Genomic DNA, 17,039 nt, shown 5'->3' on the forward strand with positions numbered 1-17,039 from the left:
GTGTGAGAGAAACCACCAGTGATGTTAATGGCTCTCAAAGTACCCAGTACAATCCATGAGATGTGAGTGGATGTGTTGATGTCGAACATGTCACGGAATCCTTCGATCGAAAGTCAATGATGTAAATTGTCGTCAAAGACGAGAAACCTGCCATTGAGGCATGCAGATTTCAAGGTACTGATGATTCCTGGATCATCTTTATAGATAATGTGTTGATGTCGATAGAAAGCGATCCATCGTAGGCAAGCCCACAACACGAAATCATAGATCAAGTTGTAGAAATTTAGTTGCAAGGACTGACTCAGGGATGGTCAAGATGGATGACAGATATTTTGCAGATGAATGGCTTATTGGCAGTGACCTCTTGAACACATAACGACACAACAGATGGCTTGGTGACAATTGACCCAAAGTTAATACGCAGAAACTGGCTGAAGACTTTCAATGTGGTTTGATCAACTGTTAGGCAAAGGATTTCCCAACCCAGGTGAATAAAAGTGTCGTGTTCAAGAGTGGTTACAAAGTATGACAAACAGACTCATTTTCCTCTCTTTTCCCCCACCATTTCTGGCAAGTACCTCTTTATTTTTGACAAGCTTGAGGAGGATAACATTTGCTTGATTATAAGCTGATCCTTTGGATGAGTCCAACTTAGTTTAGATTCGAACCCTAAGAAGGAGTGGTTCGTTCCTGTTTGTAATTGAACAGGTCCTTTACTGTGAAATTTTAACGAGTCCAGTATAGGAGAAACTCGGTGTTTTTCAATTTTAGAGAGTCTGAAAAAACTTAAGAAGACTCCAGGGTTGACCTTTTTCGTAAATTTGTGTCTCCCAAGCCCGAAAAAGTATAAAATAATACTTGAGAGAACCGCTTGATCTTTTAAAACCAAGGATTACTTTTCGTTATTAGTGTCACTGACCCGAAAAAGTAAAAAAGCGATCAAAGACACGTCATTTTATAACCAATATCGAATTTGAAACGACAAAAATCCGGCAATCTTTTCATGTTTTTTACGGTCAAAAAAGAGCTGTAAGTGGACCGTCTTTTAATTCCGTTTTAACGAGTGTAAAAGAAATGCTCAGCAATCTTTTCATGTTTTAGGATTCAGAAAAGGGCTTAAAGATGACTCTACTTGTTTTTTCATTGAAAATAATAGATTTCGCCTGAACAATCCTGTATTCTGCGCAAAGACACAAACATTACTCATACCTGTTTGAAATGGATAAAAATGTCGTAAAATACCTTTTCAAAGTGAAACATAAATAAATTTGCAATTCATTTACTCAAAAAACTTATAAAAGGGGTTTTGACAATTCATTTTTACCGTTCGAGTTTGGGTGAGAAAATAGTGCCTTTGCTTAGAAAACTTCCCGTGAATATTGTGGAAAATCCAACCGTCGGAATCGAGCACCGTCTTCTCCAGGTAATCCACATCATCTTACTCTTCATTTTCAACCGTTTAGTTTTTTTATTTAGCCCCTCATTTTGTTTTTTTGGAGAGTTTTTAGGCGCAAAACCCGCGCGCGGGGGTCCGCAGGTTTACCATTGCGGACCCGCGGACCCCGACTTTTTCTCCATTGGGAAAAAGCTCAGGGTCCGCACCTTCCATGTAGACAAAGTGCGGACCCACGCACTGTGTCTAACGTGGAGGGTGCATACCCTACTGCAAGGGTTTTGAACCCAAAATTTCTCAAAAATGGACCAATCAAAAAGTTTTCTAGCAATTTAATTAATCTTTATTCTTGATGCAGAGAATATATCATGCTAGATTGGTGCGAACGAGAGCATGAGGACATGGATACCGCCACATGGAATCATCAGCATTCACTTGATGCTTTGAGGGCATGCAGACTGTATAAGTTCTGGACCATTCCTGGCATGAGGGCTCAGATAGATTTCTTACAGTGGCTGGTTGACAGGTGGAGCATACAGGACCAGTGTTTCTTCATTGGCGGGCACTGGCTCGAAATCGAGTCGGAGGACATTTATTTCTTGACTGGTTTGCCTAAGAGAGGTGAGGACTTAACTCTATATGGGACTAGGCCAGGTGGCCAGTCTGTCGATAGCCTCCGACTAGAGTACTGCAACAACCATGCTAAAGACAAAGGGATAGACATAAAAACCATATCCCATCCTGAGCTCATGGTGATTGCATTTACTGTCACCAGACTTTGCGGAGCTGCTGCATTACATGTTGCCACTGGATCCCAGATGCGTATGGCAGTTGATTGCTTTCAAGGCACCATCTTCAACTGGTGCAATGCTGTGCTGGCCAATGTGAAAGGCCAACTTACCAGGGCCAAGAGCGGATGACTAAAGACCTTTGGTTATGGGGCTTTGGTCGTGAGTTTTGGCCTGGAGAGGGTTCCTATGCTGATCCCACGGCATCTTACTGTTGGAGCTGGGCTTCCTCGAGAGCCCAAACTGATGTGATGGGTCACAGTCATGGCCCGTCACCCGGACGAGAGGACAGAGGTTGCTCGGTTCAAACCTGAGTATTTCCAATGGTTGGAAAACCAGGTTTTTACCATTCAGGACTTCCCTTACGCTGGGATAGATTTCCGTGGTGACCCAGACATGGATCCTCCACCAGGAGAGTAGTGGGACGAGTCAGGTAAAATCCTTTTCAACTTTTCCTATTTTAAATTTTTTTTATTTTTTTCATCATCTCAAAACTGATAGTAAAAATTTCAAATGCAGATGTGGGTCCATAGCGACCAGCCACTCTCTGGCCTTTCGAGAGGAGGCAACCAGTTGCACCCGCGCCAACCCCACATGACGAATCAGCAGAGGTTTTGGCCGAGTTGGGGGGCCATCTTGAGCGCTTGACAGGGGATATTCCTGAGACCACTATAGATGACATTCCGCGTCGACTTCAGCGCTATGTGATTGGAGTCCCGGGACCTTTTAGGAGGTTCCTTTGCAAGGTGGCCCGGGCAGTGGTTTCTTATAGAGATCATCACTAGTGATAGTATGATCACCTTTTGTGGGCATATGTGACATTTTGTTTTTTGTACTTATCATTTTTGCCGATCATAAGGTGTTTTTCAACCTATGATCGAAGACGATGTATTTTTTGACACACTCCTATATATATATATATATCATTCTTACCGGCTTATCTTGTAAATCATGTTATGGAATGGTTTTAAATTTACATGTATGATTATTGCAAATGTCTATTTAACATTCGAGAAGCAATTGCATCTGCTAATGTATTTAAAGACCTTGGAATATGCTGATATTTGATGTAATCAAACTCACGTTCCAAGAGATGCACTCTCAAAAATAATCTTAATAACACTGGATTTCTAATGGCATACACTCTATTAAGTTGTAATACAACGAGTTCAGAATCTAACCTCACTATCAAACTCCGAATCCCAAATGAAATAGATTCAGATAATAACTCAATCACTGCACTATACTCGGCAATGTTGTTTGTTGTTTGACCGAGGCTTAGCCCATGCATAGAAACTAACTCGTCAGAGGGAGAATAGATAACCCAAGCTGCGGAAGAAATGTTCCGTGTACTACGACAAGCACCATCAGCAATTCCAATGTATGTTTGGAGAGGCATCGACATCTGCAATATCAAGAGTAAAACCAAGATAAGCAGGAATAATGACGAAAAACACTCTCTAAGCTAAGCACACTTTTTCAACTAAAACACACTTACTAGAAAGAAAAACTAACCTAACTAAAAATCTCCATACCAATTCTTTTAAGCATAATACCTCTTCAAGTAAAGACCATTTCTGGGTTTACCTAAAGAGTCCCCGTCAAAGTCTACCAACTCATAGGCCCCTTTTGCTAGCTTTCGCTTGACAATATAGGGCCCATGCCACATAGGAACGAATTTTCCAGCACCTAATTTATCATTAGCTTGATCATACAATAACACTAGGTCTCCTTCTGAAAAATTTCGAAGGGTCACATTCCGATCATACTGAGCTTTGATACGTTTTGCGTGAGTCTCGATCGCCAATGCAACATCACGTCAATTCTCATCTAATTGAGCTAAGTATAACAAACACTTTTCCTCTTCGAAAGTAGCTGGAAGTAACTCGATGGCCATTTGCAGTGACGGGATTTCGCACTCAATGGGTAACACGGCTTCCAAACCATAAACTAGTTGGAAAGGAGTGAACCTTGTTGATGTTTTTACTGAGGTTTGGTACGCCCAAAGCGCTGAAAATAGCATGTTGTGCCAATTCGACCGATGAATCCCAATGATTCGTCGGATCATGATAACTAAAACTTTGTTGATGGACTCAACCAAACCATTCACTTGTGGATAATAAGGAGTTGAACTATCGTGACGTAAACCAAGCTGGCCTGTAAGTTTGGTCATCATAACGTTTCGAAAATGATGTCCATGATTAGTGATTATCGCTTGTGGGACACCAAACCTAGCAATTATATGATTGAACACGAAAATTGCAGTTGTCTTGCCGTCTACCTCGAATGTAGGCATCGCCTCGGCCCACTTAGTAAAATAATCTACCACAAGGATGATATACGCATGCCCCCCGGCCGAGTGAGGGTTAAAAGTAATAAAATCGATACCCCATTTGGCAAAAGGACCAACGGCAATTATAGGGTGGAGAGGAGCGGGTGGAGCACGCATCTTACGATCAAAAATCTGGCAGTTGTGGCATTTTCGGACTGCCGTAACATAATCTTTAAATAAAGATGGCCAGAAGTAGCCAGCGCGCAATATCTTTTGGGCTGTGGCATACCCAGACATATGACCGCCACATGCTCCAGAGTGACAGTCATTTAGAACCCTTTCAGCTTCTTCGTGAGTTAAGCAACATCGAAAAATAGAATCCACCCCACGGCGATAAAGAGTATCTCCAATAATTTTGAATTGTTGGGACTGGAAGCGAATTTTCCGACGTTCCGACTTTGAAATTTCTGACCGAAAGGATTGGGTCTGGAGATAGATGATGATATCCCCATACCACAGATCTAAAGTGCTGATTAGAAACAAAGATTCATCTGCAATGGGCTCCTCTGCCACAGTTTCCGTGTCAGCACGCGGGAAGTCACACATTAACTCTGCAAAAACTAAAGATTTCTTAGACTTAGATTTCTCAAACTCCAAGTCGAACTCCTGCAGGATAACGATCCATTTAGAGTACTTTCCCCCTAGCAATTGTTTGGTCAAAATGTAGATCATAGGGTTGCAATCCGAAATGACTGTAGTTTTACGTAGTAAAATGTAGTGACGAAAACGTTGGACAACTTGAACGGCTGCCAATGCCAATTTCTCCACATGTGACTATTTTAGCTCAGTTAGATTTAACGTTCGACTAAGGTAATATATCACATGTTCCGTTCCGAATTCATCTTCCTGAACTAAGACCATTCCAATGGTGGAATGGGAGGCGGCGAGATACAAAAAGTAATCCTGGTTGTAGTTGGGAGGATGCAACAATGGTGCATGGGTCAACGCGTGTTTGAGTGCATCAAAAGATTTCTGAGCTATCTCATCCCAAGAAAATTGAGTATTTTGTTTCAACAATCGTGTAAAACCCTTTGTAACCTCGGCGTAGTTAGGAATGAATCGTCATAAAAAGTTTGCTTTCCCCTGCAAACTTTGGAGTTGGCGAAGACTCGAAGGAGGAGGAAAATTGATAATAGCTTCGACCTTCGAGGGATCAACGCAAATGCCAGCTTTCAAAACTACAAATCCCAGCAATCGACATGTTTCTATACAGAAGACACATTTGTGTGGGTTCAACCGAATACGATAATGCCTACACCTCATGAAGATTGCACGTAAGTGGACGAGGTGATCAGCTCGATGTAATGAATGAGCAGGCAAATCATTGAGATACGGTTGCACAATGTGTTTGATGTCATGAAACGCATAAGACATCGCCCTTTGAAATGTTGCTCCAGAATTCTTAAGCCCAAAAGGTAATTTGCAATAAGCAAATGTCCCCCATGGACAAATGAAAGCCGTTTTTGGTTGATCAGCAGGTAGAATGTTGATTTGATTGTATCCGGAAAAACCATCCATAAAGGAAAATATTTTGCTGCCGGCACAATCATCAATGATTTGATCGATATAAGGAGTTGGGTAGTTGTCCTTTGGACAAGCTCGATTAATGTCCCTATAGTCGATGCATATTCTTATTGTTCCCTATTTTTTGTTAACCGGAACAATATTCGATACCCAATCCATTAATGGGATCGGATAAATGAAACCTGCTTTCAACAGTTTTTCAACTTCTGCTTTGATTGCAGCAACTTTTTGTGGGTGAATCTGACGCAAACGTTGCCGGACGGGTTTAGCATCCGCGTAAGTCTTGATCTGATGAACAACAATCGCGGGATCAATTCCTAGCATTTCCTCATAGGACCAGGCAAACACATCGCGGAATTCTTGAAATAGGGCCTTATATAACTGGATTTCATCATCTCTACACGAGGCACCTATATGAATGTTCTCAACAATTCTGGGCTTAACCGAAATGTCAATGGGAATAGTTCGAGAGATGTTTCCCAAATTTAACTCTGAATCAGGATGTTTCATTGGATTCTGAGGTTCCTTGACATATTCAGTCGTAAAGATTGATGAGAAATCATTTTCAAAACGATCATCCTCAGGTAAAAACGAAGATCTGTGATGGAGATCTTCCCATGGTAAATCATCTACACATAGGATTTCACGAATTTGTTCACCAGAGTGAACAAGTTCAGAAAACGTAGTTAAATCCGAAGTTGATGTGAAAAGTGATTCCTCACAGACCACATTCATTAAGTCTTTTTCGGTTGAACACGGGTCGGTAAAAGACTGCACGGCTTCATAGGAAATTTCATATGGACTCAAAGGCATAGAATTACCAAATGAGTCTATTTCAGATTCAGAAGGAACGATCCAAGGATCGTCATAAAAAATAGTGTCTGATGTAATCATATGAATGGTTGCAAATGAAGATGATGCGTTGATTGGAGGAAAAGGAAAAGTTCCCAGTAAACTGGCATATTTAACTAATCCTACTCCAACATCCTTATATGGGATAGTCATTTTACCGACATGGTGAATACTCTTCGAAGAGGCTGGGTAGGATGAAAAGTAAGCCAGCTGGTCTATTGTTACGATCTTTCCATTATGTGGAAATTTTATGACTCTAAAGACCGATGAAACGACCGTCGTCATAGCATAAGACCAACTTCGACCCAAGAGAAGGTTGTAGTCTAGAGGGGCATCAACCACCTCCACATCTAGACTAACGGTTTTTCCTTCAACCCCTATAAGCAAATCCTGTAGAATGCCAAAAGGATGAAACCCACGGCCATCAAAGGCCTTAAGAATTGTCGGGGATTGATTTAGTGAAGGAGAACCAAGTGATCTCCAACACTGTATCGACATAATACACGTTGAGGCTCCCTCATCAATTACAGTCCGATGAATAGGCCTGTTTTTGACTATCACTGGGATCTGGAAAGCCATTTGATGAGGTAAACGCGGTGTACTATTTTCTAGATCAAATATTATTAGGTTCGGGTCCTGAACATCAACAGCTCCTATAGTCGTCAAAAGTAATTTACGCTGTGCTGGGAATAATTGCAGCACTTCCAAAGCCGACATTGCTGAGGGTGAAACAACTAAATCCTCAACAATGTTATAATTCTAAGCCGCTCTCGCATGTGGATTGAAAGCTGACTTTCGAAGTATACCCTTGGAGGGCAGTTTGATTACTAAGTCTGGATTAGGTTTCTCGATCTGTAGTGGATCGGAACTGAGAGCTGAGGTTGATGGATTAGAATGATAAGATTCTGCTTCTTTGCCATCAATAGGACTTTTACTACCATAATCTTGCGATCGAGTCGCAATCCTTACATGGGACATCATCAATATGGGTTCTTCATTGGCATTCGAGGAAGAACCTATCATCTTGCTATATTGATTTGGAAATGGATCCTTCAAAACAGCAGGAGTTTGGGAACCTTTGACGATCTTCGCAACCTCTGCTCGATGAGGGCAGTCTCTTGTAAAATGTTCTTCGTCAAAAATGAGACATGGATAACGAGGTTTGCGCTTTTCATCATTGGATTCCGCCTTTTCAGATTTCTCTTTTGAACTTTTGTCCGTTTTATTCTTCTTCTTTCCTTTCTTCTTTCCACCGGATTTTGATTTAGTCGTAGATGATTCTACAACGTGAATATCGGCGGAAACCTCTGCAGAAGAATCTCCTGTCGGGGAATCAGGCAAGGTTATGATAGGAGAAGAATTCTTGGAAGACTTCTTCTTACTTTTAGTGTTAACCGTACCAATCATACCGTCAGCGGCATGAGATCCCGAAGGAGCTATAGTGATTTGATTTGACTTGGGAAGATCGAGGATCTTTTCGTGTAACGTACTTGACTGAGTATAGACCAAGTCAAGGTACTGTGCTTGAGCAATCACTTGCTCCTTAGTAACAACTCCGGCTTTAGCAACATCTTTAATGATCCTTGGCAACAAAGATTTTACAAACCACTCAGCCAAGATTTGATCCGGAATAAATGCCTTCACTAAACGTCGTCGACGTCTCCACTCATGAATATGATCTGAAATGTACATGGATGTCGATTGTTTTAGCGAAGTTAACAATTCCGTGCCATTGTCATATCGGACTGGCAAAATGAAATGAGTTAAAAACGAGGTAGCTAATTGACTAAAATTATAAAAAGTGCCTCGCGGTAACTCGATGTACCACTTGGCCGCGAGACCAATTAGAGTGCGCTGGAAAAGTCTAAGATGGATCGAATCATCTGTGATGGAGTTAGACGCACACTAGAGGTGGTAAGTCATCACATGGTTTGACGGGTCCTCTCCAAATTTACCTTCGACCTTGGGAATGTCACTGGGCAACTTATTCGGCATTGGCCGCCAAAACGGAAGATAATTAATTGGATCGTTCGTTATGCGCGACAAGTCTGGTAAGTCCAAAGTTGCGATAAACGATAGCTGCCGATTAGGATCCCTAAAACTCTGGGTCATGAGACCAGCCCCAGGAGGAGGATATCCAGGATAACTAGGAATAGGAATCGCGTTCGGAATATTGTATCCTCCTGGAAAACCAGGATTAACCGAACCGTACTGGGGTTGTTGTGGTTGTTGATAAGTGTACCCAGGATACGGTTGATACTGATAAACTGGCTGCTGGACAGCAGGACCGAATTGTTATTGTCCCTGGTATGGTTGATAAGTGAATTGTGGTTGACTTGTGACAACCGTACTTAAACCAGGTTGCCCTACAGGCATCTGAACCGTAGTTTGAATCGTGGATCCAGACGGTGGTAAAGATGTCTGAGGAGTAGATACAGGAACAGTAGAAACCGGAGCTGTCAATACTCCAGAAGTAGGTGGGATAGATTGAAAAGATGTTGCGACAGTTGCAGCAGTCATTTGAGATGAAGTACGAGGCGTAGTAGGCCCAGATTGAGAAACTAGCGAAGGTACAAAAGTTTGAATATTAGACTGGACTGGTTGCTGGGGTGAACCAGAAACTAAGGGTTGTCCAGTTTGAGATGACAACTGTACATTTAGCTGCAACACCTGTTGAGTTTGCGATGGATCCCACACTATGTTCATTCCGGGGTACTGACCCATAACAGGTTGAGAATATTGAGGACCATAACCGGGTTGAGGGTAGGTTTGATAATTGAAAGGTACATTTCCCGTCCCTTGAACATAAGATTGACCTTGGGGTGGTTGGAAACCTTGATTCGAGTACTGACCTTGGGGTAGATACCCCTAAGGCACGTACTAATACTGAGGTTGACCTTGAGGTATAAATTGATACTGGGGTTGACCTTGGGGTACATATTGAGTCTGGGGTTGACCTTGAGGAACGTATTGTACCATAGGCACATACTGTCCTTGAGGTTGCCCCCCAGATGCAAATTGTGTATCTTGAGGTTGCCCCCCAAGCGTTAATTGAGGCTGCCCCCCAGGCGGTAACTGGCCACCTTGAGGTTGAGAATTGGGAATAGAACCTGACATCATAAGAATGTCTTCTACGCTCAATGGCTTTGCACCATTACTTCTAGAGAATAACCCTTGTTCAATGGGTTGAGGAGATGCTCCCGAAAAAATACCAGAAAGTGACTGATACATAGAGGGAACATAAGGACCGCCGTACAAAAAATATTCAGGCGATTGAGTAAACATGGACGACTGACCTGACATATTTACGGGAGTATAAAAACCTCTAGGATGATAAGGAGCACGAGGTGGTGAAAAACTTAACGCTGGGTTTTCCAAATAATTAGTTAAAGAAAGATACCAAGTAGTACTTCTAGGTGGACTGTAAAAAATTGATTCACACTCCCTTAGATCAATAACAGGTTGATTTTCAGGGATAGGGATGCCTACTTCTTCTTCCGGAGCAAGTTCTTCAATAGCTATCAAACCAAAAGGAAGATTTTCGGTGATTACTCTTTCTACCCTAGGTGAATTAGGAGCATTAGAAGTTGGAGAGACAAACCCCGATGTTGGAGTAACAGGTTCAGATATCTCAGGTTCTTCACCTATATCACTAGTAGATGAAAAGCTACCAGCAAGTTCGGAAACCGAAATAGCTTCAGGATTATAGCCTGTTACTAGAGTTTGGTAATCAGGATGTACAACCAATGAAGACTCTCCTTCCTCAGGTGACCCAACTTTACTACCACTAGGAGTTACGAGGACTTTCAAGCCTTCAAGCTGGCTCGGGACTTCTTCAGGAGGTTGGCCCCGAAGTCTACGGGACTTCCTCAGTAAATCAACCACGGTTACAAACTCAGGAGACTGGCCCCGAAGTCTACGGGACTGTCTTGGTAATTCAGCCACAGTTAAAAAATTTTAACTACTTCACACGCAAACAAAGTAAAATCTCAACGAAAAACACCCAAAGCCTCTAAAGAACCAAACAAATTTGAATCACCCTAAAGAATCTAGAGATCAAACACACACAAACAGTAACTTTCCGGACCGAAAACACTAGTTGGTGATGAAATCCAACGTTGCAGAATTCAGTATAGAAATGGTGGTTGGAACAGTTACCCCGACAACCTGCTTAATGAATAAACTGGACCAGGTTCCTCCACTTAACCGTCTTGAGTGAAGTGAACCCCCCAGAAAATCCAAGTGAGTCTAGCCGACGTCTGCTCCAGGTACAGTGGGATCTTCCCACCACTGTCACCTTAGGAAGAATCCTAAAGAATATGGTCACTAAGGCTACCAACTGAGACAAATACACCTGGGGGAATAATCTACAATCCGATAGGCACGCAAGGGCAGAGTAGCAAGCTCAATCCCCTTGAAGGCTCCTTGACATAATCCAAGGTTTACCAACAAGTGACCCCAGGCTCCTCGACAATGGTTAATCCGAGGTTTACCATTTTTAATACGTGAATATCTGGCGGCGTTCCCAATGAGGAAGGATTGATTCCCACACTGGTTCGGACACGATCTCGTGCTTCTCCTTTAAGAGGAGCTTTCCCAGAGCATAAATGCAACAATTGGATTTCTTCCTACCACAAGATACAGCTACTTGCTTGTTTTTATTGTCTTGGAGAGTTAACTACTCTCCTACTCCAAGACACTAGCCTAAGCTAAGTTGGTGTATCAGAGCCCTAGAAATAAAATGTTACTAAGTGAATTTTACTTTAAGCGTTAATTTTAGTGGTTGTTGTTTAAGTCAAGAGGTGGTGGAGATGAAACTCGTGGTGTAAAGACTCGACTCGAAATCACTAAAAAGATGCACTTAAGATGATTTAAACAATCTTTTCTCTTCGATGAACTTCTAAACTAAGAAAGAGTTTGAGAATGCAAATACTTTGTAAACACAAATATTTCTCAATTATACAAATTAAAAGAAGAGCTTTTCCCTTTCCAAAGCACTCAAAAACGAGACAACTAGCTATTTCACACAAATTTCCCTTTTCTTTTCAAAGCACTCAATCACTACAAAACAAACTTTTACAAAAGAGAATTTTTTTATATTTTGTAAATAAAACACTCAAAACTAATGAAAATGACTAACTTTGAGAGCTACAAACTATAAAAGGCTACTTGAAGTCAAAGCCTACTAAAAGTCTTTTTGAGGATGTTTTACTTAGCTAAATGTGAGCTAAGGACTAATTTATGCAGAATCACAATTATTCAAAAAACAACCAATCTTTCGTTTTCTTTTTGTAAAAATGAAAATTCCAAACTTTCAACTACAAGCTTTTCGAAATTTTGAAATGAGAAAACTCAAAGCGAATTCCTCAACAAGGGGAGATTTCATAAATGGTCAGACTCACAAGGAGACCAGTAGACACCAAGGTAATCTGAGGTCCCTAGGGCTTCTAAGCTCAGAGCCACTACACAACCAAAAATGAAAAACAAACCCAACAAGCAAAATTCCTAGGAATTCCACCTAAAACCCTATTGCTAATGAAATCAAACCAAGGAAAGTTTTTGACAGGGAACAAGCAGGTCTGGGCAATGGCTAAAACCTATAAACAAATTCTAAACTAATAAAAAGAGGAAAATTTAAAATTTTTCAAATTTTTGACAGGGTACGCAGGCAACCTGTTTACACAGGTGCGTCTACGCTCTGTGCAAAAAGGAAAAGTGCGTACAGGTACGCACTGTGCCTAACTCAGAGGGTGCGTACCTCTCCGAAAACTATGAAAAATGAAAACTAACTCAAAATTAACTAAATTCACCCAATCCCACAATCATCAAGTCAAAAACAGAAATAGGAAAAACAGTTTCTCAGGTCAAAGTATAGACAAAGAAAACAATCAAGTCCCCAGCGGAGTCGCCATTTTGTCGCGTGGAATGAGTCGATCTTGTGGACAAGATAGACCTTCCTAGAATCTAAAGAAGACCTAACGAAAAGCAGACCAACCAGACACTATCTTTCTCTAAATATGCTTCAATAAACAATAGCAAACAAAGGTTTTTAGGGCCTACCTTTGGTCCGACGCAAGTTTGTGGATGCCCTCGCTCCTTTGATCCAAATGAGCTCCTTTTCACGAATCTGCAAACACAAACAAGGCAAACACATTAAATAGCACCTGAAAAACCAATTGCATAAAGCATATTTAACATGAAAGTCAAGGAGTCCATGAAACAAATAACATAAGATACTTGTTGAGAAAAATGATTTTGATTGCGTTAATTCAAAAGAAGAAGAACCTTACAACCTTTTCCCTGACGCTGTACAAGCTCCTCCCAGGGTCCAACAAGATGTCTCCTCTACTTTGACAAGTTTCACTCACTCTCTAATGGAACTAAGAGGTATGTGATCTCTCCTCTCAAGCTCAACCAAAGAGTCTCAATTTCACCAGCATTTACCCTCAAAATGTTCAGCTTCTAACCTCTCTTGTCCTCACCCCAATGCCTATATTTATAGTGCAATGGAGGGAAGTTACTAGGTCCTCCTTCAAAGGGATAAAGCCCTCCTTCAAAGAGATAGCTCCTTTAGTCAAGGGATTAGCTCCTTCTCTTTTGGGATGCATGAACCACCTCAGAGCGAACAATCCACATCAAAATTCCTTCTAGAAAACTCTAGAATTAACCCAAAGTGAGTTTTTTAAGATAAAAATTGCGCCTTTTGACTTTCACAAGGGTCCGCAACTACACCGTTAGGAACAGAGCGGGTAGGTATGCAACTTTTCTACACAGAAGGTGCAAGACCGCGGGTGACCATGAGAGAAAGTGCAGAACCAGAGTTACATTGACTTTTAATGTATTTCTCCCACTTCCAAAGCTTGATTTGAAGAGCTAAGGTCTTAGACTTGCTTAGGAGGACAATACAATTGATGATAGACCCATACTGACTGCAAATAATCATGGTGACGATATTTTTGTGTAACAGTTGATGCTCGATGTGATCTTTCACTGCTTGAACCTTTTTCTTCTTGATATCTCCTTTTATCTCTAGAGTTTGAGGAGTGGTAATTTCTTCCAATCCTTTACAAGATATGGTCAGATTCATTTCTTGATGCTCGATGTGATCTTTGACTTCTTGAACATTTTTCTTCTTGATATGTCCTTCTATCTTGATAGTTTGAGGAGTGGAAATTTCGACCAATGAATTACAAGATATGTTTGGATTCATTTCTTCTTTCTCGATGTGATCTTTCACTCCTTGCACCTTTTTCTTCTTGATATGTCCTTCTATCTTGAGAGTTTGAGGAGTGGTAATTCTTGCCAATGCTATAAAAGATATCGTCTGATTCATTTCTTCTTTCTCTGGGGTGGGGTCTTGGCATATATCTTCTTCTTTTGATGTTTCTTGATCCTTTTCTTCCTCCTCTTCATATTCTATGTAAAATAATTTCTTCTCAGCACACTTATGACCTTTAGTGCATTTGCTATCACAATTGTAACAAAGCCCTTTTTCTCTTTTTCTTCCAATTGTTGTGGTGTAACCCTTGTAGGTTGTGGAAGGCTAGGAGAAACAACACTTGCATCCTTATAGTTGTGAGGGGTATGCTTCCTGGTTTCCATAATTTTTCTTTCCATTATGTCACAAATCCCTTTTACTCTTTCCAATTGTTGTGGTGTTGCTCTAAAGAAGGTGTTGCTCTTTGTATCCTCATAATGTGCTATCATTTCCTCCATGAAAATTGACCACGTAACAAGTTGTTTATGAGAACAAAGCCCTTCATACCATAAAAATTGATCTGGTGCTAAATATGAAGATGCAATACATACCTTTTGTAACAGTGGTACACCATGTAGATCAAAATATTGCTCCATCTGAAGTATCCAATTTACTGGATCCTAGCCATCAAACTTCCTCATCTTGTTTTTTCTTGATTTTAGGAGCTCGATCTTGAAATCACTGTAACTCTGTACTTTCAGATCTTTAAGTCCTGAAATTGTGATCTATAGTAGCCCTCTGTGTCCTCTCTCCAATGCCACTAGTCTGATCCAAATTGAATTCTCCAAGAAAGAGTTATACACAATCTCCCAAGATGACCTGATTATAGACTTTTCCAGAAGAGCGAACTTGTATGAAGTGACACGTGTCAGTGTTTCAACCTTTGGATCTAAAAAATGCATACAAGAAACTACAGTCCATCCTCTTTTTGTACCTTCTTACGAAATTTCAATCCGATCGCCAAAGAGAAAGTTATGATGATTTTCCCCAGGTCACCTGTTTGGAATGTAATTCAGGAGTTTGGAAAAAGACCAACTTCCTCAGATCATATCTCTGCAAATATAGCGCGCGAAGCTCTGAAAATTGGACCCGAGGTTCAGTGCATTTTCTTCTAAAATGGGTTTTTTTTGCAACTTCTGAAACATCGCAGAAAAAAAATTATAGTGAAAATACCACGATGACTTGTTTGGAGCAGCGAAACCCTAGAATCCAAAGCTCTAATAACAAATGTTATGAAACCAGCTCAATAAAAGATAGAAAAGATAGATCAACGCCTTAGAATTCAGCCTCTTCGAGGGGGAAAACTCCTTTACATTACATAAATGAACAATTCTTGGATGATACAAATGAAAAGACCTCCTTTCTATATATAGGAGTCTAAGGGGTCATAACATAATCAGAGCCAACATAACAATAATAATGTAAGGGCACAATAATAACAGTAGTGGGCTTCTATGGGGCACAATAGTAACAATATGGGCATTACATGAATACATCAATATAATAAGTTTGTTGTACTAATAAAAATCAGGGTTTACACTAGTAGTATAGGGGCCTAAGAGGAAAATTTTTTACTTTTTAGAAACACACATGATTGTATAGAAGAAAGAATATGTATGTATGCACTATTTTCTCCAACAACCTATTTATACACATGTTGCAAATGCCACAACTGTATATATATGCAGTTGTTCTAAATAAAAACTGCATATATACAATAAACTGAGGAAAATGTAAAAAAAAAGCCTAGATCTAAAAGATCGTGCTAAAGGATATGGTCATCCATGATCCTAGGAGATTGATAAAACAATAAAACAAAAACAAAACACCCAAATCAATATAGTCAACCCTTTAGGAAATAATTGACAAGTATTTCCCCAATGGAGTCACCAATTCTATTGAAGGGAAAAATTCCCAAGCGCTAGGGTTGAGATCCCCAACAGAGGAGAATAAGAAAATAACAAAGAGAACTCATAAAATCATGTCAATAACTTGAATTCACAAAGTTAGTGATTAAAAAAGTACCCAAAGGTCATACGTTTGAAGTAGATCCCATAGGGTCTAAACCCACTATCTTCTTCAAAGATGTGCAAACTTGTAAATGAATCACAAAGATAGGAGAAAATCACCAAATTCAAAGTAAAAGTAGATATATATATGATTGTAAGTATGAAAATTCTTAGTATGTGTACAAAAAATGTTTCACTTAAGTCAATGTTGAGAAGTGACCCTAACAAAAAAATATTATTGTTTATGCTTCAAATCTACAATGAAAAAAAGTAAGAAAAACCTTGCAGAAAAATATCATTAAAACCCAAAACATATAACAAGAAAAATGAAAGTGTAGTAACCGAATGGATCATATAAATAAGCAATTTTTATTAATGTAAATAAAACACCTCGTGAGGAGAATTTACAAACTTGGATCTATAAATCCCCCTCTCTGGGATGTGTCCTTTTGATGTCTTTGTGTTTCAGTGATCTATTTCTCTCTCTCAAGTTGCAATATGTAGAAAACATAAAATAGATTGAACTCAAGAGGGAGCTCAAATGTGATGAGACGATAGTGGTGACAATGATCATGGTCAAGGTGAAGAATGAATGGAAAACCCTCTTATTTGTAACAAAGTATTGAGCCAAATTAGGAATTAGAAAGTCAAAAAATATTATTGACTAAATCAAAATCTAGTCTTTGAGAATACTTTATTATATTTTTTGAGAGGGAAAATATATTCAAAATAGTCAAATATATATATATATATATATATATATATATATATATATATATATATTGTCGATCAAAACAAAAAATTTATATTACTAAAGGAAAAAACGTACACATTGTTGGTCATCAACTCGTCCAACCTCACTCTGATCGGATTTGTTGGCAAA

This window comes from Pinus tabuliformis, chromosome 1_2 (assembly GCF_031772625.1).
Source record: "Pinus tabuliformis cultivar Carrire ecotype Pingquan chromosome 1_2, CPIR1, whole genome shotgun sequence".
Lineage (NCBI taxonomy): Eukaryota > Viridiplantae > Streptophyta > Pinopsida > Pinales > Pinaceae > Pinus > Pinus tabuliformis.